At 41.2% G+C, this 21,985-nt stretch overlaps 1 protein-coding gene across 4 annotated transcripts in view; it reads left to right on the top strand.

Moving 5' to 3' along the window:
* LOC122069165 (putative pentatricopeptide repeat-containing protein At3g01580) overlaps window positions 1-16,993 on the top strand; it is a 30,300-nt gene extending 13,307 nt beyond the window's left edge. For 2 of the 4 annotated variants that reach the window (XR_006137383.1, XR_006137385.1), the window contains 2 exons: window positions 15,292-15,910; window positions 16,253-16,993. The gene's annotated coding sequence lies outside the window, so the exon portion shown is untranslated. The remainder of the gene's footprint in view (window positions 1-15,291; window positions 15,911-16,252) is intronic. The other 2 variants (XR_006137384.1, XR_006137386.1) reach the window with 1 other exon arrangement.
* Window positions 16,994-21,985: the final 4,992 nt, after the last annotated feature.

A 21,985-nucleotide genomic window follows, 5' to 3' on the forward strand; every position in this document is an offset into this window, starting at 1 on the left:
AGTAGTCATAATACCCCCTAAAGAATAAAATATGTTGACATGGGGACGAACATATTTACTAGTTATATCATTTGCAATCACTTGAATGTCGATACGTTCTTACTACCGTGTCTACCGCAGTGGCTCAGGGGATGGGGGAAGGCTAAACCAAATGTCAGTGAGAGGAGGGAGGAAGGAGGGGACTGGTTGCCATCGCAAAAGATATCGACTGTAGCAGATCGCCAAAGGCTAGAGGAGTAGATGGATCTGAGGCTGACAACTGAAAGGAGAACTCTGAGAGGGTGCCAGGGGTTAAGCCAGAGGGAGGTAGAGGAGCCGTTTCCTAAAGAGTAATGGATGACCTCGAGGGCTTTGGGTCTGGTGCTGAGGATGTTCGCCAAACTCAACACCAGACCCAAGAAGCATCGGTGAATTGGGAGGTAGTCCAGAGAGAATCAACCTTGAGGAGGGAAGAGTAGACCTAAGAAAACCCATATGCTTTTTTTCTTTGTGGCTATCCTCCTAGATGAGTTTGAGAATACTCGTAGTGTTCACATCACTGATTCTCCTGAGGCCGAGGCCCCCTTTGGATTTGGGAGGCACACAGTTCCCTAACTTATGGGGTGGAGGAATTTGATAAAATTGCCTCCTTTCTAGAAGAAGGAACAAAGGAGGGATTCAATTGCCTTGATTGTGGAGCTAGGGAGGGTGAAGATGTCACACCCTGCCTCCGATAGGCCAAGGTATGTGGCATTGGATACCCATATCCAATCAGCCTAACCCTCTAGGATCACAGATGCAGTACTTTGTTCCATAAATGCCACCAAAATCCACTACTAAATCAGAGTACGCTTACAAAAATCATACAAATAATACTGGTGATCCGCTACATGATAAGTTACAAATATACAAGATCCATTTTTTAATAACCCATAGGTTAGGATTAAAGTATCAGTATCGGTCGCTGTATAGGTTGGCTAAAATTAAGATACGTATCGGAGGGTATCGTATTGTATCAGAGATACGCTAAAATACGCTAAAGATACACATATAAATGGATAGGAAACATTTTTTTAAACACTTTTACATAAAGAATTTGTTAAAAAAAGCTATTGATAACATGTATTATGCATAAACACTAAATTGAGGGTATCGCACTAAGAATTCAAGGTTTGTAGTTGTCCCATAAATGTAAAATCCTTGTGTCCTAACCTTGATTTCCACTTCATTTAGAGAGAAATATGGCTGGTAGCAACTTTGGAATAGAAACCCCGTAAAAAATCGTATGTTTCTGAAAAATTACCCATCTTGGCCATTATATGACCATAGCGCATTGTATCGGTACATACCGATATTCACCGATACGTACCGGTTGATACATACCGATACTCACTGATACTCCCCGATACTTACCGATATATATCGAAACGTACATTTCACCTCGATTTTATATTTTCCATAAAGTCGTATCGGTGCATATCATATCGTATCGATGTGTATCGGTGGTGTATTGATGCATATCGGTATGTATCGTAGGATATATATCTATACAAAAGGATTTTAAAAATTCCATGTATCGTATCGGTCGGCTAAATTTAAGATACGTATCGGAGGGTATTGTATCGGTATCGGAGATACTTTAAACCATGCTGGCCATAGGTATAATATTTACATCATACATTTTTCATCAATATTTACAACAAAAGAAATAACTGAAATAACAGAAGTGAAGTCCATCAACAACCTGGTGTCTCGTAGACAAGCCTCACAACCGCTGCCGAAGTCCAATCTTGCCTTAATATCGGTTCCACCATCTAAAAAGAGTAATCAACTTTGAGTGAACTTCACAAGCCCAGTGAAGGGTGTGCATGTTAACACACAAGATACAAATGATGCAATGCATGCTCCATACAATTATATGATGCATATGAATCCATTTACTACACTACTTTCCTATTCCCATTACTAAGTCCATCATTTGGTATTAGTGCTACGTAACGTAGGTGGTATCCCCTCCCTAATACGTCGGGCTCCAGATATACAGGCTTGTCGCAAGCCGAAGTCTGCAGGTCCCGGAATCCTACACATCGGTCACCCCGCAAACCTCTAAAGGTAACCCTAATAGCCATGGTCCTGGAATCCTACACATCGGTCAACTATGTTGTGGGACAGCCACGGTCCCGGAAAACCCCTGGGTGACCCATTCTGCATCCGCCTCTGAGTACAGTATGTCGTACTGTGGATACGGTATTCTTAATAACGTACCACCCCTTGGGATTGGCCAATATCTTACCCCCTACTGGCAAGGGGTGTAGCACCAGGGTCTGTGAATCCTAACCATATACATTCTACATGCATTAGCAATCCATAACATCCAATTGTGGCCATAATTATAATACTGACCTCTGAGCCCATGGTATTGGAGTCCTCTCTCGGCCACACCGTGCCTCAGACCATCAATTTTATAATCATTACCACTCAACTATATTAATAACAAATCCACAATATCTTTTTTTTTTGGTAATAACACATCCACAATATCTCGATCACATCAATCTCAGTAAAACCATGCCATATGTGCAATATATATAATTTTATATAAAATACATCCTAAAACAAGGATTCCACCACATTACACATGAGCACATAGAAATAAAAATATAGAAACACTCCATAAAATAAATCAAACCCCCACTCACCTCAATGCCCAATAACAATTACGATAGATTCCCCGAGATCAACTGGTATCCTTGCCCGATGATTTAGGTTCCTAAGCAATAGTGTATTATCATGTTCATTATATTTATTGTCTGATATAACTCGGTATTGATCCCTCTACTGAGCCTATACACCCTAAACAGTCCATGTATTAACCCAATTTAAAGCCTCGGAAAAGTCCCCAACCTACCCCTACCCATAGGGTCAACTTCAGGTAAAAAGATAAGAGGCATAATCCACAAGGGGCAGGGTATTAATCAGAAAAAAATAGGGTGATAAGGCTTGAAAACATTCCACCGGCGGGTGGGTTTCAAATCGACCGGCTGGCCGCAAGACCCACCTGCGGGTCAGTTTCTGCAGAATTTTCTGTTACCCTGCAGGCTCTCCTGCTGATTTCCTTTGCTTGGGCTACGTATGGCCGAGGGCCAATGCCCATGGCAGCATGGGGAGGGTCTCACCTTGCCTCTAAGGTCATTCTGCAGTCCATAAAGCTACCAATTAAGTCCAATAATTTGTTACAGGGAAGAAATTAAATTAAGTGGTCTCAATTGCCCAAATCTGAAATCAGTTAAAATTCTGCCTATACTTTTCTGTAGAATTCTAACCATAAACACCTTTAATTCAGTCCCTTTTTACATGAATTTCATCTGAATACTAAAAGCTCTAGGTTCTATTGTTTACAGGGATGAATTTACTTCAAATTGAATCCCTGAACCCCTTTCAATTTTAGGTATTCAGCCACACGTACTGAATTCAGTCCATAGTGACTCATTTGCAGTCCCTAATTCTATGAATTCTCTAACCCTAGCTAACTAACCTTACTAACCCAACTGATTTCACCAAATTAAAAGGGCAGCATTACATACCTGCACTTAGGTATTTCTTCTTCTTCTTCTTCTTCTCTTCTGTTCTGCTGAATTATGCAGTGAAGAATGAGATAACAGTAGCTAATTTAGGTTTTTAAGGTTCAGCCCAAAGGGTCCTTAGGGCCTGTTTGGCTGAACCACCCTAATTCTTAAAACTAATTTCTACAAACATAAAACTGATTAAAATTAAAGTCCCGTTGATGGACCCCACTAGTTGCTGACCTATTAGGTGGGATTTGATCAACATTAGGACCCCTACATACTGGGTGAATGTGAGGACCAGAGGTGTAGGGATGTCGGCCCCACAAAGGAAAATGCAGAGTTTTCTGCAGACAGTACCACTGGCTGGCCAGTGGTCAGCTATGTGACCTGCCGGTGGCCTCAATTACAGTCCACCAGCAGCCATTTTCCCTGGGTCCTCAGGTCTGAAGTATGTGTGAACTTGGAACTCAAAGCAGACCCAGTTCCTTTACTCACTTGGCTCAATGTATGCAGGCCAATTTTAGGTGAACTGTAGTCACTGTCTACAGTGACCAAATAAGCAACCCAGCTGCCCCCAGTGCCTGCTATGACTAAGCACCCGAGGCCTGCAATTGAATTTTTATATGGGGTATCACAACCCTTTAGGCTTCAACCCATAGGGTGTGAGACCCAATCCATATTTTTTTCTTTTGGCCATTTTCCTTCCATACTTGGCCCGTGGAAACTGCCAAATTATTACACCTTCAGTGCATTATATGCTGGTCTAGAATGTAACAACCAGCCACCTTCAATGTCAGTCAGGTCCTGACACTTGGGCATTTAGTTGCTTCAGATTCAGGGTGTTACAGAAGATACCAGATGAGTAAAGATACATGGATTGAATCACTGATCTAGCGAGCTCAAGGCAACCGGCGTAGGAGAGGAGCTTCCCTTTCCAAAGCTGCAACCTTTTTATGAGGTCAAGCATTGGGGTACAATGATCGAGAGCCTAGCAGTGATGAGAGGCAATCCTAAGTATTTGACATGAAGGAGACCAAGAGAGAAACCTGTAAACTCGAGGAGACGGGCTAGTAGAATCAAAGACGCCAGAGGAACATACGAGATTTGAGGAGGTTAATGTGGAGACCAGAGAGATTTTCGAAGAGGTGAAGAGAGGACATAATGGAAGTAATGGAGCCAGGGTTGGCTTTGGAGAAGATTATAAGATCATCAGCAAAGGCAAGATGGGTGAGCAGAAGGGATTTACATTTAGGGATAGGATAGATGAGATGCAGGTCAGTGGAAGATTGGATAGATCTAGAAAGGACCTCCAGAGAAAGGGAGAAGAGAAAGAGGGAAAGGGGGCAACCTTGTCTGATGCTCACAGAAGAGTTGAAGAAACCCGCCGGACTGCCATTCACAAACCAGAGAATCGAGGGGATGAGATACAGATCTAGTGAACAAAGACTAGAGGGAAGGACATCTGAAGTAGGACTCTAGAGACGAAGTCCTATTTGATGGAGTCAAAGGCTTTGTGGATGTTGATTTTGAGTAGAGCCATAGAGGAATGGGATTTTCTATCAACCCCTTAACAATTTCATGACACAAGATGATGTTATCTTCAATGCTCTTGCCAGCAATGAAAGCTGATTGGTTTGCACTAACCAGGGTGTCCACGACCGATTGGACTCGGTTGGCAAGAATTTAGGCAATGAATTTGTTAAGGAGGCTACAAAGGGCTCCCTCAGATTTGGGAAAAGCGACAGAGGAAAGTTTGATTAATCCCTTTAATTTGAGAGGGGTTGAGGAAGAAGCTGCGGATGGCAGAGATGAGATCAGATCTAATGATATCCACTAAGAGGAAAAGAATCCCATACTGAAGTCATCAGGGCCGAGGGCTTTATTTGCTTTGTGGGAAAGGATGGCAGTTAGGATTTCATCATCAGTGGGAATGGATTGGAGTCTTGGTAAGAGATGGATGTGGATGAATTTATTGAGAAGATTAGGTGGATGGGGTTGGGAGGCGAGGGGAGGGGGAGGGGGATGAAGTAGATTTGAGGACACAACTTCCAATTTGATTTCCTCTGGAGTGATCAGGGTAATGCCATCAGAAGAGTTGAGCTGCGAGGTAGAACTGGCATTGGTTATAACTTTAATGGATCTATGGAAGAAAGCTGAATTGGTGTCACCAAGCTTAAGCCATTTGATTCTAGCTTTTTGGCGAACGAATCTTTCCTCCTGGGTGGGAAGGGTAAAGAGGTCAGAGGTACCTAATCTTTCTTCCTTAGCAAGGAGGGATTGTGAAGGTCAGCCTGAAGTCTAGTTTGAATGGCTTCTAAACTAGATTTGCGTGATGACACTTTGGAGGAGATATTTCCGAAGGAGGAGATCTTGCAAGATTTAAGAGCGGCCTTAACATTACAAAGCTTCCTGGAAAAGGCTATGAGAGGGGAAGAGAAAGCATGGATGTGGATGTCCTAAGCTTCTTTGAAAATGGACAGATAATTGTGATGGAGAGTTTACATGTCAAAGAATTTGAAAGGCTTGGGGACGAAGGAAATAAAGGGGAGGATATGAAGCATAATAGGGTTATGATTGGAAAATCCCAAGAAGATTAAAGCTAGCATGAGAGGGGAAAGATGTAAGCCAGGATTCATTCACCAGGGCTTTGTCTAATTTGCAAGCGACTCTACTGGGCCCCTGGTGACGATTGTGCCAAGTAAATTTGGCACTCGACCATATAAGGTCGTTAAGGTTGAGATCGACGCAGTCGTTGAAGGATCAACAGAGGAGATGTCAATTAGGTCACCTTCCTGCTTTTCGTGACTAAATCTGACCACGTTGAAATCTCTTGCAATTGATGGGAACTGGTGGAAGGGGAAAAGGAGTGGAGGTCGGTCCAAAGGGAGGATCGCTCATGGGCATGATTTAAAGCATAGATAATGGAAAGGAAGTAGAAGTTGGATCCAGAGGGATCTAAAAATGGAGATATGGATGCATTGGAAAGAGGAGGAAGAAGAAGAGATAAGAGCCTTGATAATTCAAATTCGACTATTTGGGCTGTGGGCATAATTGGAGAGGAAGGACAGGAAGGGGCGATGGAAGCTGCAACGCAGGCTGCATTGGATTCCAGAACCTGAGTTTTAAGAAGGCAACAGATGTCCGCATTAGAAGAATGAATGCGGGAGTGAGTGTCGGCTTGCTTTGCTGGGGAATTAGGGCCCCAAACGTACTAGATAATCCAAAGGGGGGTACGGGATCAAGGACTTCGGGGAGCCGGGAGAAGGCCTAGTGATGGTGGCACTAGTCTTGTTCTTATGTTGCCACTGATATTCCTTGAGAGGGCATTATAGGACAGAGCAAGGGATTATGGGTTTAGTGGATACATTCCTGCAAGAAGGGACTGTAGAGTTAGTTTTGGTTGCCTTGGACTTGGGTGGCAAAGACTTCTTCAAAGATTTATCTCGGCCGATAGCTACAGGGCCATTTGCTGGGAGAGTAGAAGAGGAGCAACAAACTGAGGAGGCTGAAGAGGTGTCGATGGAGAGGGGCGCAGGGTTAGCCTGTGTAGGCTCGAGGTGAGGCAACTACTTGTTGAAGGATAGGGCATGAGGAGAGGCTGCAGCAACTTGAATCGCAGGCATAAGAGGAACTCCCTTAGGAATGGACTCGATCAAAGGAGCCCCATTAAGAGGAGTCATGGCAGAGGCAAAATGCCTGGCAGCAGGGAGTGTGTAGGAGGGGCCTGCATTGACCAGAGAAGAGGGTAGCTACCTTCTAAGGTGGGAGCTGGCATGGAAGCAGTAGGGGTAGCCAAGGTGGACGAGGTACCATCGCAAGTAGTCGATGAATGCAAACAGAGGAGGCGAGGAGGGAGGCCGTGGAGCTCAAATCTGCAGGGGTTGACAGAGGGCCAACAAGGGGGAAGTGCACAGGATGGGCTTGCATGGACCAGAGCTTGGGAGAACACCTTCCAATGTGGGAGTAGGAGAGGGAGCAGCAGGGCTAGCCCAGGAGAAAGAGGTAATGTCGTCAACAATCTATAAAGTGCAAACAGAAGATGGCAAGGGGCAGAGGCGATGGAGCACAAATCTGCAAGGGCTGGCAGAGGGTCAACAGGGGAGAAGTGTGCAGAATGGGCCTACACTGACCTGAGCTTTGGGAGGATATCTTCCAAGGAGTGTATCGACATGGCTGCAACGACAAAGACGGTTAGAGGAGCTATAGGCCAGGTGGGCAAAGAAGCTGCTCTTAAAGGTAACAGAAGGATAATCGAATGGGTGAGCAGAGTATGTGGTTCGGTGGATGGGTTGTTGGTCAAGTGATAGACTGAGGAGGGAGGACAGGTCAAGTTTGATAAGCAAGTGGAAGGGTTAAGAGGAGATGGATGAGGTAAGTTAGTATGAGGAGTCGGGTTGAGGATGGTCCGATCATCAAGAAAGGAAGGGGGTTGTCAGTGGGAGTACACGCTGGATGGGGCCAAAGAGCTGAACTGGGATGAGGACGAGGGATGGTTCAAAGAAGATTCTAGGTGGAGGTTGGAAGAAGGGGAAAGGCAATGTGTACTAGGAGTGGTGGCGGGCCCCACGAAATTGGTAAAGGTGGCAGCGATGGGAAGAACAGATGCCAAAAGAGGGTTAACTTGTGACGTTGAGGAACCATAGAGGGCGGCAGGGATGGTAGGAGGCCTCAGAGGTGAAAGACGGTTGGGCTCAACAGGGGGAGATCAGAACAAGGAGAACCACCTTTTGGCGACAACATCCAATGGAGCGACATCTTCCGATTGGTTTAATATCTCACCCTCTTCTTTGTCAGAGGTAACATCTTCAGAGGCTGAATCTTCCGATTGATTTAAAACCTCACTCTCTTCTTTGTAGAAGCAAGTATCTATTATGCCTAACAGACAAAAGGAGACGGTCCTTCAGATCAAGGGACTTAGGTCTAATAGGTAAAGAACCAGCTTCGAGTGTGTGGGATTTGCTATAAGGCTTCGGTTCCTCCGTTTACGTCATCGGAGTTTTCTGTGGCCATAGTTAGGAAAAGGGGATGCAGGTCTTGTTGGGGAAGCTTCAGTAGCAACCTGGTTATCAGCTGGATTAGCTTCGAGGTTCTAAGAATTGGCGGGAGATTCTTAGGATAAAGGTTTGCTTTAGGATCACAAAACTTAATGCTATGCCCGAAGGTTTTGCAAATAGTAGACTGTGAAGGGAGCCACTCAAAGTACACTTGTTGGTTAAAAGAAAAGCCCTTAGCATCCATTATTGTGACTGAAGTCGGAGGGGGGTCTTTAACAGATACTTCAACACATATCCTTGCGAAAGCGAGTTTGTCCATTAGTTTTGTTCTTTGATCTGAAAAAGAGGCTTGCCTATGATTGATCCGACTATGCTCAATCCTGAGGGCACCAGTAGTGCAAAGGGAGATTCGGGAGGGCCACCCATATTGGGATGGACTTGAAGTCCAACTTTTTGAAAACGGTATACTGATCCCAGATTCTCAAGAAAATGGTCTTCTTGCCACCCAGCCAAGGTCCCCCCTTCGAGAGCGAAGAGCTTGTCTTCTTCAAAGGAAAATTTCAAGATGAAAATCCCATTGTCAAGTATGAATGTGGAGAGTTGGCCTTTAATCCACCATTCTTTGAGCAGAGAAGTTTCACAATATTGAAAGGAGATCTACTCCCAAGGAAGTGACCAACCAGGCAAAGCTTCTATGTAGCAATTTCAATATCTTGGAGGCGGTGGGTATCTGTTGCCAGTCCTCCCACTCTGGGGGATGAAGAATAGAGTGTGACCATTTGTTGCAGGGAGAGTGGGAGGACTGGCAACACGGTCTGAGGGAGGGAGGAGAAGGGATGTTAGCTGGACAAGGGAAGAAGGGGAGGAGGAGGGGGTGGAGGGAGAGGAGCTCCCAACGATAGAGACCGTCGAAGTAGAGGGGAGCATCAAGAGGCTAAGGGGAGAGGCATCAGGAGGCTAAGATTTGAGGGATTTTTTTTTTTTTTCATGTTGCTTAATGCATTCTTTTGTGCTGTTCCACTTCCAGCATCGTTCTTGCTCCCTTAATTTATATAAAATCTACTTATATATGAATTCCAATTCTTTCTGTATGGGTGGTAAAGAAACAAAATATAAATAAATTTAGTGCAGCCCTGTGAGTATGTTTGAGATGGATGAGTAGGAGCACTAAAAAAGATAAAATAATAAATGAAAAAAAAAATCTGAGGTGATTTGGGAGTAGCTTTGATATAGTTTTGAGAGAAAGTCGTTTGAGATAGCATGGGCATGTGCAACGGGGATCCTTGAATGGACCGGTAAAGAGAAGTGATATGGCTTACATTGGAGGAGCTAAAAGAACAAGGGGCAGGCCTAAAGTGACTTTGGGATAAGTGGTGAGAAAAGATATGCATGGCTTATGGTTGATAATAAGTATGGCTCTGAAGTCTCAATGGAGTTGAACAATGAAGAAACAAGGCTAGTGTAGCGAATCCATTTGTTGGGATAGGGCTTAGCTGAGTTGAATTGGAAATCTCAGACATTTTGATGAGCAACTAAACTTTTTATCTGAAATTACAGAAGTTAAAGGTTGCTAGCTATTCTTACTGGTTCATTTCTCTCTCCTTTCCTGATTTCTTGGTGGCAACTTTGGCATATTTCTGGCAGGATTTCGAATTCTGACATTTTAATCCAACTAGTTTCCAGGTTTAGAACTAGAAATGAAGATTCAATAAGCTTCTACACAATGTTTAAACTAACTGAGCCTTTCTGTTTGATAGGTATTCTAAAAAATAAAACAATATGATGTTAGTACCAAAAGAAAAATTAGGATTCAGAAAGAAAATGATGTTATTTACTGTTTTGTAGTAATTGACATTCCCTATAAGTTAGATGACACTCCTGGATTAATGTAGTGAAATTCTTGTTTTTTGTTGATAAGTTGATATTGAGACCTATTTTTCTGTTTGCATATTCACTGGCACTGACTCCTGGCTTTGAGATGGGCAATCATATGGTTGGAAATAGCCATCCATGGTTGTGTAGTAGCAGAGATTTGGACCACAATAGATGCATTAAAATTAAGGATGGTAGAGTACTTGTATGGGATGAGCACATTACGAAATGATGGGGGGAGTTTTTCTGTAAATTTCTAAATGGAGAAACCTCGACTGATCGGATGAAATTGCATGTGGGGGTGAATGGACATCAAACCAACCCACCCCGAGGACAACTTCTACAGGTTGGCGAAATTGAAGTTAAAGAGGCCCTACGAAGGATGTAGGTAAAACAGCTGACCATATGAGATCCCAATTGAAGTGTGGAAGTGCCTAGGATCTCACAGGATTTCTTGGCTAACTAAGCTGTTTAACAAGGTTTTGATTACTAAGAAAATTCTGTATGATTGGAGAGAAGTATTGTAGTCCCAATTTATAAGAACAACGGTGATATCCAGGATTGCAATAACCATAGAGGCATAAAAATAATAGAGCATACCATGAAACTTTGGGAAAAGGTCATTGAAACAAACTTGAGGGCAGAAACTGAAATATCAGAGAATCAATTCGGTTTTATGCAAGGGAGATCTATGACAGAAGCTATTTACCTCTTAAGGAAGCTTATGAAAGTGTACATAGATCACAAAAAGGACCTACATATGCTCTTTATTGACCTTGAGAAAGCCTATGACAAAGTACCGAAAGAGTTAATTTTGCATGTCCTACGGAAGAGAAGGGACTCACATATTTTAGTGGATATAAATTAAGGATATGTATGAGGCAATGGTGATGAGTGTCAAAATGCTAGAAGGCCAAAGTAGTGAATTTTCAATTACAATTGGATTACATCAAGGATCTTCCCTAAGCCCTTGCCTATTCGATCTCATTATGGATGAGTTAACAAAACACATTCAAGATCAGGTATCATAGTGTATGTTATTCGCTAATGATATTGTACTCATAGATGAGACCGTAGAAGGGATAAAAACTAAATTGGAGCTTTGGAGATCAAGCTTAGAATCAAGAGGTTTTATGATAAGCATAACAAAGATAGAGTATATGAGGTGTCCCTTCAGTCAAGCTACGAGGGGTGATGAGGTTGTGAATCTAGTTGATCGGTAACTACCACAGAGAGACTATTATAATATTTGGGGTCAATCATGAGCAAAGAAGGGGATATAGAGGATGATGTGTCCCACATAATTAAAGTGGGATGGATGAAGAAGAAATGCGTCGGGAGTGCTTTGTGACAAACGTATGCCGGTTAAACTAAAGGAAAAATTCTACAGGACAGCAATACGACCAGCTATGACTGACTTATGGGGCGGAGTGTTGGGCAGTCAAGAAGAGTAGTTTAAATAACTGGGGGCAGCTGAGATGAGGATGTTACGGGGGATGTGTGGCAAGACCAAGAGATATAGAATAATGAAATGATTGTATTAGAAACAAGTGGTGGTTCCTCCATTCCAGGACTAGATCTGCGAGAACTGGTTGAGGTGGTATGATCATGTTCAATAGAGGCCTATGGATGCCCTAGTTAGGAGAAGCGACCAAATTCATATTGAGGGTTCTAGAAGAGGTAGGGGTAGACCTAAAATAACGATTGGCGAAGTGGTAAGAAAAGATATGCATATGGTAGGGTTGGATTATAGTATAACCATAGATAGACCTCTGTGGAGGACAAAGACCTGTGTAGCTGATCCCTTATAGGGGTTGTTCCTCGGAAGTTCTACTTTTACTGCTAAACTTTATCTTTTCTTATCGTCTTCTACTTCCTCGTTGCCTTACCTTTTTGTATTTCTTTTTCTGTTGATCATATTGGATCCATATAGCCGATCCCATTTAGTTAGGATAAGGTTATGGTTGTTGTTATTGGTTGTGCAGTAGTTCAGGCTAAGAACTGTTGAATCAAAGAATAGTTTAAACTGTTCTCATACCAAAAATTGGACTTTTAAGGTTAAAACGGGAACAAGGTGGACCATAGTTATTGGATTTGGAGAGCTTTTCCTATCTGATTCATGTGATCCCATTATGAAGAGAAATTTTAACCATGTGGTGGAGTATGGTTTTCAACACTGGATGGCCAAGGTGGCATTGCGTTTCCATATTTGGTATTGTGGAATCTGATTTCTCTTGTCCAATGATATTCTATAAATTTCAGAACTTTGGGTGGATTTTTTTAGTGTAGTGATTCTTAGAATAACTGTATTAGAGGAAATTTTGAGACTATGCATTATAACTTTAGAGTGAATTCTTTCAGCAAGCCCATGTTTAGAGACTTCTCAAAATTGCTCAATATTTGACAATTAGCATCCTAGATCGGGTGCAAATCTTGGGCCATTGGAGACTGCACGATAGTGGTTGTAGTACCACAGGCGTGCATGAATACATGTGGGGAATTTTTGATTGAATTTGAGTAAAATAAATTGATATGGCTGATTGAGAACATGTCCTCTATCTGATAGTCAGAATACCATCTGTCCAAGTGGAACAATGATGATGCTCTCAATACTGGACCATGGAAATGAGTTTTCCCAACCAGGGGGCAAATTGAACCTGGGTTCCGTTTGAACAGGAGTGCAAGGGAATGGTTGGTTTGGGATTGCTTCTGTATCTAATGGAATGGAAGGCGCTGGGGGAAGAAAGTCTAATGCTAAGGGAAGGCTGGGTTAGGTAATACGACCGTTCAGTCATTCAGTAGTGTTGTGTTAAAAGTTATTTGTGATATTTAGAAATTATTTTTGGTCCTTGACTCCTTGTCATATTAGGTCTTCTTAGAAGTACACTTGGTTTAAGTTTTGCTGCACTTGGCTTGGCTCAGATGTATGAGTTCCACTTTGTTGATTTGTAGTATGCAAACCATCAGTGTATGGGGAGATGCTGACCCTGGCTATACTGGCGTAGAGTTACTATGTGCAGTGGCTGGCCCAGCCAATCAATTATCATACCTAACCAAGAGATCACTGACCAGGGTCTTCTTTCCTTCCTGTTATCGTTTCTCTTCTTGGTAGGTAAACTGAACTCAAGACCTTCCTAGTTTAATGGAAGTGTTTTGGTACCCATTGGAGATGTCTTACATACTATGCTAGCAAAGATCTTTCTCTCAATTTGGGTGTTGTGTCAGTGGATAATAAGGGTTGCACTCGAAACAGTGAGATCAAATTTTGGATCAAGAGTAAGATCTGTTAAAGAGTGTTCACGATAGGGGGAGTGTACCCATCGTGCTATGAGTTGAGTCTTAGAGTTAATTGTTTTTGGTTCTTAGCAGGTTTCCTATCAAGGCTCTACTTATTGGATTATAAATAAAGATGAGCACCACGATAGCCATGCCCACTAAACTATCATGGGTTTAGATATCTCTCTCAGTTTTGCTTCTTAGTCTCTTTACAAGGTCCATTCATTATCAGACTGAGAAAGTTACTAGAAGGAGATGGGATCATATGGAATTGGATAAAAATGAAAGAGGAAAACTGTTCACTTGTTATATCTTCTTAGATGATCTCATGACAAGGAAAGAAATCGGTATCAGATGGTGTAATTGTAACAATGCATGTTGTTTGTGACATTATGTATCTTAGTTGTTACTTCAGTTCTTAGGTGCTAACAGAACAAATTATTCAATGGGGATATAGCTGTTAGTAACTACAAATTGGTGTCACATTTTCAATTGTTTCGACCCTTCAGAACAAGATTGTGATGTTGATACCAATATATCCTTGCCCAGAAGACAGTTGAAAAATCCCACAAATCCAAGGATAGGGAGCAACCAATAGAAGCGGTCAAGATACTTCTGGTTCAAGTTGTTACCTCTCAACCACCCATTTGTACCTCCATGTTTGGTAGCATTATTGACTGTATCAGCCAAAGTAGAATTCATATAGGAATATAGGATGCCAAACCAATGAAGCACCAGAACATTGCAGTCCCCATTGATTTCATTCCTCTTGCCTGACTATTGAAGATGGCCGAAGAATACAATTGCAAACCAAGCCACATTCCAGACATGATGCAAGCCCTCCTGATGTAGTTAGTCCATGCTTCTTTGCTATACTCTTCCTTTCCCCCCTACTACAGAGGCTGTACAAGTTGTTAATGATACTGACACGAAATCAGTACCTATCCATAGCAGGGGGATGATGCCAGTTTGATATCCCGAGATCTTTCTAGCGAGTGGTACAAATAGCGCATCATAAATAACCATGTTATTTCTTGCAAAATAAAAGCGATTTCCATGAGAGGAGCTGGAGAGACATGGATTTTTCCTATCCTCATATGATCAGTGTTTCCTTTCTGAACAGTGGTCACAAATTGAGGGATGGGAGTGCAGGCAATTGTGGTACTGATAAAAATTTAAAGCATCCGAAGGACAATTTTTGTGTCAAGAGTACAAAGAGACCAATTTCCAGTGCTTCCATGTAAAATTGAAGCTTCATCCAAGCATCTGAGGGTTAAATCTAGACAAAATATTTATGGCGATATCTTATGTCCAACTTATTAAAATATAGGTATAACCATGCAGCATGCTATGCTGATCATTTTAGGAGGCAAGGTTTATACTTAGTTTCTTGTATGCTTATGCCGACCATTTTAGTCATCTCAAAGTTAGAATGTTTTGCCTTTTTATCTTGTCATACTTTTGCTATTTTACCATTAATTTCTTCATTCCTCTTGATTATATAGATGATCATGCGACTTGCTTGAAGCCCTTACTGTGTGGCAATACTTCTCTCATTATCTCATCTTTGGAATCTTTTCGAGTCAATGCGTTTTCATTTTCAGGGAGGTAAAGCTTTCCTTTTCAAAATGCAGCCTCAAAAACCTGGAGGAGGAGAGCGCAAAAAGGTAAATGTACAGAAACAACTGCAAAGTAATTTCTCTATCATTAGAAGGAAGATTAATAATTGCATGCAAGGATTACTGATGGCGGAAAGTGCTCTCTACCTGCAACATTTGAGTTGAAGGGCTATCTTTTGGGATTTGGTAAAGGTAGAACTTGAAACCAGATGCAAGAACAATGACCTTGATATCATAGTACTTCCACAGAGAGCATATCCATCATCTCACCCTCTACTGTCCTCAATCCACACTTTGAAAATTAGATCTATCTGTGCTCCCACTGAAGTAATAAAGGTCAAGGAGTTGAAATACCTGGACTTGTGTTGTGAAAACTACATCATCTTCGTCAAAATGGTTGCCCGCAAAGCATGGGAGATCTCTTGGATACAACCTTACCAAAGTCTACAATGTACATAGCCAAGTAAAGTATAGCAACATTGTGATCATGGACATGCTTGTGGTTGTTCCTTTGCTTAGATATTTCAGAAACTGGTGGTTCTGAGTGATGTCCGTTTGTGACTACAATGATAGGAAACCAAATCCATGCGACAAAAGAAACGATGTAAGTGGTCTATACTACTGGATTGATTATTATTATTATTATCATTGTGGTCCTTCTACATGTCCCTATGAAGAGTGAAATAGTTCACTTTCAACATACTTTTATCTATTCTCTTGAATCATTTTGGTGAGTTAAGGTGGAGAGGTGGGGTATTTATAAATTCACCCTTGATGGAATCCAGTAGGGAGATCCCTCTCTCTCTCTTTTTCTGTCTCTCTCTCACTCTCTCTCTCTCTCTCTCACACACACACACACACACACACACAAACTAGGCTAAGACAATGAGGCTTATTGCTCTCCCCAGTCCTCACCAACACTTTTCTGGTTTTCCTTGTCAACCAGACCTCAGAGCACTTGGCATTAAGCACTCCACGAGTTGCACAGATCAGTCGAGTATCTTCGTGATTCGGCTTCAGTGACGCAAGGCAAGTCCCTTTCAGTTTTTTCCTTGTTCAGTATTTGGATGCTAATGTGTGCATTTTTTATGTTTTCTTTAAGCTTTAATCCATTCAATACCTAACATCTCCTTTATTGCAAGGAATGGATAGAGAACATGCACAATCTTTCTGTCTCTTTTATCAGAATTTAGGTTTCTCTAATACTAGCTGAAGCCAATCAGCGGCTCTGATATGGAAAAATGGAATCATCGACAGTGTTTGGTGCTGTAGAGGATGAAGACACTCAAGTGTATCTTCCGTCTCCAGATAACAGAAGGATGAGGTTCTTTGGAGCGAGATATATTTGTGGTGTTCCAAGTTTCTCATGAACCTAATCTAAACAAAATTATTTGGATGGGTGATCGCTATGAAGAACATAACCTTTCCAGTATGGAGGTTCATTCTCTATTACTTTTATGGGTCATAAGGAGTGTATTCGTCTGAGCAATGAGAAGATTCAGTTTGTTCGGATATTGCATCCTGATGTTGGGGAAAATGAAGTAGGAAGTTTGTAATCAAATTCCAATCTTGCAGGAAATCGAACCTATGCTCTACTTCAAAGTGTTGTGTTGGTGGTTAGATTTCACCTTTTGTCAAAAGTGTACTGATGAAAGAAAATTGATATTGAAAGTGCCCGATTCAAAAGTGTATTCCAATCTTAGGCTTTTCTCATTTATTTTTAGCTTGGATTTCATGATTTTCTCAAATTATCCATGCATTTAGAGTTTGCATAAAATGTATCACCTTGTTATATCATATGTTTTGGATTGCATTTTATTTATATTCATGTATACTAACCTTGTAGCTGAACCTCTGGGTATTTGCTTTCATTATCTTGTCTATTGTACATTTTGTGTACTGACCCTTGCGTTGTAGCCAAAGGCTTTGAGTATGCCTTTCCGAAACCTTACCTTTTTGTAGTAGTAGTAGTATTTCTATTTTTTAGCATGTGTTATATAGTTTAGCCAAGTAATAGGGAGACCGGTTTTGATCGGGTGGACTAGAGTTCATGACACCTTCCTCGGACCGTAACATTGACCTGTTCTAAAACTGATGGCTCGAGCACTACCCATAAGACAATCATGGAATTAACTTTGACCCATATTAGTTTGTAACTCTGATTTTGATTCAGCTCCTCCTCTCTCGAAAGAGGTGAGGTGCACATAATGCGTTCGCTATTGTCCCATTATCCTCACAGGGGATAGACCCTAGATACTTTATGCAAGGTGAGATATTTTATGGGAGAGAGTTCTCTAAAGATGAAGAAAGATCCCTAAAAGGAGGAAATTTGCAAGAGAAGGGATTGTTCAGTAGGGGAGATGTGATGCAGAGAACAGGTACATTCTGTGTGTGTTACCCTGTACCTAATATGCATGGACTGTGTTCTATAATTTGTGTGTGTATGTTACCAACAATTTCAAAGGTGGAGATCGTTCAGCAATGTGGCGGGGCTGTGGTGTTGTTCATTGTTGTCAACATGGCCTACATAATCTCAAGGTAATAGGTGATTAGTTGGAATAGAAGAAATGCTCTTTAGGAAGAAGTCCAACTTTCAAAAATTTGGAGAAGTACAACGACTGCCCAAATTTGATGTAGATGCACATAATTCAGCGTTTCATGAAACATCTTTGACATAGACATTATGGTAGTCAACACACCATCATTGTCGAGTGGAGTATGTTGAGGCTGTGTTTGGAAACGTTTCTGGAAGTTTCATCTGAAAATCACAATTTTTTCATCTGTGTTAGACAACCGTTTTTTGCCTCTAAAATGGTGTTTGATAAACTGTTTCAGAAATTATTTCAGAACTGAAAAAACATCAACTGAGGCGGTTGGTAAAACTTGTTCTGAATCAATTACCACAAAATGCTGCTAATTACCAAATTTGCATAAATTTAACATGTGTTTGCCACTATTACACTTGGCCACCAAAATTAGTGACAAATAAAATTTCACTTCAACAAAGAGGTTTAAAAAATATCGTACATGTAAGAAACAAGGAAAGTTCGAAATTCTCAAATAAACGTCAAAATGCATGTTTTCTTGTTCATGTATGTCATCATTCTTCATTTTTATTCAAGTTTAATTTGTTGATTGCATTGAAAACATCTCTCAACATCTTTGTACGATCCTTTGACCCTTTAATTGCACATTCCAGATATCTTTTCATATAATTGTGTGAAGTAGAAAGTAATGTAGATGTTGATGTTTCCGAGCATCGGGACGAAGGTGGAGTATGCGGTATAGAAGAAATATGTGTTTCCTCTTTTCTAAATTCAAACATACCACATCCACGGTTGTTAGGTTTTGTGACAATTAAATATGGTTGATATAAAACTAGTTACAAATGGAGTTAATATTACCCCAGTTGATTGAGGACAAGACGAAAAATACCGTCATTTATTTGGATCTTTTGTTGTAGTTCATATTTTGCATTAGCCTCTTTCACATCTACACAATTGCAGTTGGTCTACCCACATGAAAAAGTGACATGTCCCTTCACATTTGAAATAGTCCTTTCCAATATTATCTCTTGATTTTGTTGTACATATCATACAAATTTTCCTGCATATTTCACAATTTGCTATTGCACGTGGAGACACATTTGAAGTCATCGGTATATATTGTTTATATTGGAATAGGTTATACCATATTAAAATATAAGAAATGTCTCAAATATGATTATCAAGTCATGAATTTGTAATTATAAAAAACAAGCATCATAAGAAAATTAAATGAAATTGTACCTTAGTAGTTTGTGTTTTTAACCCAACCAAATTAACATATTGTTGTAAAATGTATCTATGGCTAAAAAAAAAAAAAAAAAAAAAAATCAATTCTTTACTATTGTGGCATCCCGTCTTGTCTAGCCATTGCATTTGTGATTCTTATGCTAGAGACATTCATCTCTTTAACCCGATCACGTTGACCTGTTTGTGATGTAAAAGGGGCATAGCCTTCATGTGGGGGATTTAATCCATCACTTGCTTCTTCATCATCTGCTCTAAGTCTCATGAATTCTTAATCTGTAATATTTTCATCTTTAATGAAGTTATGAAGAGCAAAACATGCAATTAATATTGAGGCTTAGTGCCTCAAAGAGTAAGAATGCATTTGCCTTAATAGTTTGAATTTGTTTTTTCAAAACCCCAATGGTGCATTCAATGGCATTCCAAAGAGATGAATGTTTGTAGTTGAATAATTCTTTCGTTGTTCTTAGAGATCTTCTGGCCCATTTGTTATTAGGTAGATGGTACCTCTCACACCTGAATGGTGTCAAATATCTGGTATGACTTGCATACCTAGAATCGACAACATAATGCTTCCCTACAAGCGAAAGTTTATAAATTATTAAATATATTATCTAATTACCTAATATACTATGAAAATTTTGAAAAAAAAAAAAGTCAAATATACTTGTAGGTGGATGTGGGAAACTCAATTTTGGATTGTTCCTTGCATATTCAAGTATTCGGCAAACATTCGGACTATCTTCCCATCATGCATACACATGTGAATCGCATATCAAATGAATACAGGTCTTTGACAAATGTTTTAATCCGGTCAAATTTAAACTTTGTGATAGGTCTCACGCCGGATGTCGTTAGAAGCAACACTTTCTAGATTGTGACAGTCTACTGTCCTAAAGGAAGGGATGACCCTATTTGCCAATGCATCTCTTGCCTGACACATTTGAAAGGATTCAAACCTTCCAAGCCTAAGTGATAAGATATCTAGCACCTCCCCACTTGAATCCCCTCATATAGTAGAATTGACAAGAAAGACCTTGCACACATCCCTAAGGCAATCGCCTAGTGATTGGCCAAAGTTGAACAAAAGGCTATCAACATAGCATTGGAATGACCACTGAAAATAACACATGAATATGGTGACCTCAATTTGGTGATGTTCGTTGTATTGAAATGGCTTTGATGCCTGTGGGTCCCACTGCACGAGTCATGGCCAGCTCTAACCAACATCCCAAACTACATTACACCTTTTCCTATGACTTTCACACCCTGTGAGCCTAAAATGGTGGGCCCGCATGACCCGATCAGAGACTTAACTTGTTTCGGTCCTGAATAGGTGCCTAGGAAAACAGGCCCTAAGGCCATATCTTACATTTATATCATTTCTCACTTGAAACCAATGCAGGAGAGGGAGAGAAAAGAGGAAAAGGAGAAGCAGAAGGAAGGGGAAGCTCTCGGCTACGCGTGTGGTTGCCAGTTGCCACTGAAGGTAGGCGCTACCTTCCCAAACCCTCTTCTCAGTCATTTTTGGTCTTTGCTTTTTGGGCAAACCATGCATTCGTCAGGTTTGATGAGTAGGCCTCAACCTCGGTGCTTTTCGATAGTCAGGTTGGTGTGCACTGCACACCCCCTCCCCGTGTTTCCCAAGCTCAAACCAAGCTACCCCAGCTCCAGTGACAATTTGGCCAAATAGGGAGGTTAGAGTTTTAGCTGTTTCTTTACTGTATCTCCCAAATGACTGGGTGGAAACATATCTAGTTCAACTTAAATGAGAGGTGCAAAGACCCCCCCAAAATCTCTACGGAACAAATCCCGACAATCAGGCCCGAGCTAGCGAAGCCCCAAAAGGTTGTTGAATTTCTAGATTCGCCACCGGAAGGATAGGGTGAATCCGCTGACCCAAATCCGGTGAACACAAAGCCCTTAACTAGCCCCTGCCTAGGTCACTGGATTCACACAGGGTCAATCCGGTGACATGAACCCTGGATCCGATGACCTAAATCCGGTGACATGCTTGAACTGTGCATTTTGATTGTTCTGATACTTTTTGGGGTAGACCTTGTGGATCCTCCCTATAATGCCCATTTACCCTTTTACCTAGGATATGGATGATCACAAATCGGTGAGGCCTAGCAGGGTTTGACTCGGGTATCCATCTTGGGAATTTTCACCCGTTCGGTCTACAGACGAGGTGAGTGGTGGTATGATTTTATTTTGGACTGTTTTAACATTATAAAACTATATGCATGCCAGAGCAATCATGTGTAGATAATTTCAACAGCTTGAATGATTTATATGAATTGTATAAAATGTTGAACTATACTTGAACTGTATAACATGTGTTATTATATTTGATTTGTATATGTGTTTTGAATTGTGTTATGGGATCCGGTGTGGTCGAGGTGGTTTCGGTAGCGTGATTGCTATGTGGATGATTACATCATGCATTGGTGTGCATTAGAGTTAGTAATGGTTGTGGATGCACTTTGTGGCCGATGGTAATTCTGGTATCATATACGCTATGGCCATCATTGGATATGGGTGCAGTGTTACCGACGGTAAATTTCGGTATTGCATATCCATACTAAACTGTTTGTATGCTAGATAGACTTGGATATGGATGCAATATGGCCGATGATGATTCCAGTATTGTATTCCATACTACTTGTATCTTTATGCAAAGCATATGGCATATCATGGTTAGATCACATTCCTTATGCTACGATCCCTTGCTAACAAGGGGTAAGGTGTTGGATAACCCAACCGTGGTATGCTCAATGAACCCTTTCGGAATGCCACTTCTACGGTACGTTGTGATTGTTGTTGGAGGCAAAAACTAGTCCGAGGTGGCCGATGGTAATTTGGTGTCGTGACTGCCAAGAGGAGGT

The sequence above is a fragment of the Macadamia integrifolia genome, unplaced genomic scaffold, assembly GCF_013358625.1.
Source record: "Macadamia integrifolia cultivar HAES 741 unplaced genomic scaffold, SCU_Mint_v3 scaffold540, whole genome shotgun sequence".
Lineage (NCBI taxonomy): Eukaryota > Viridiplantae > Streptophyta > Magnoliopsida > Proteales > Proteaceae > Macadamia > Macadamia integrifolia.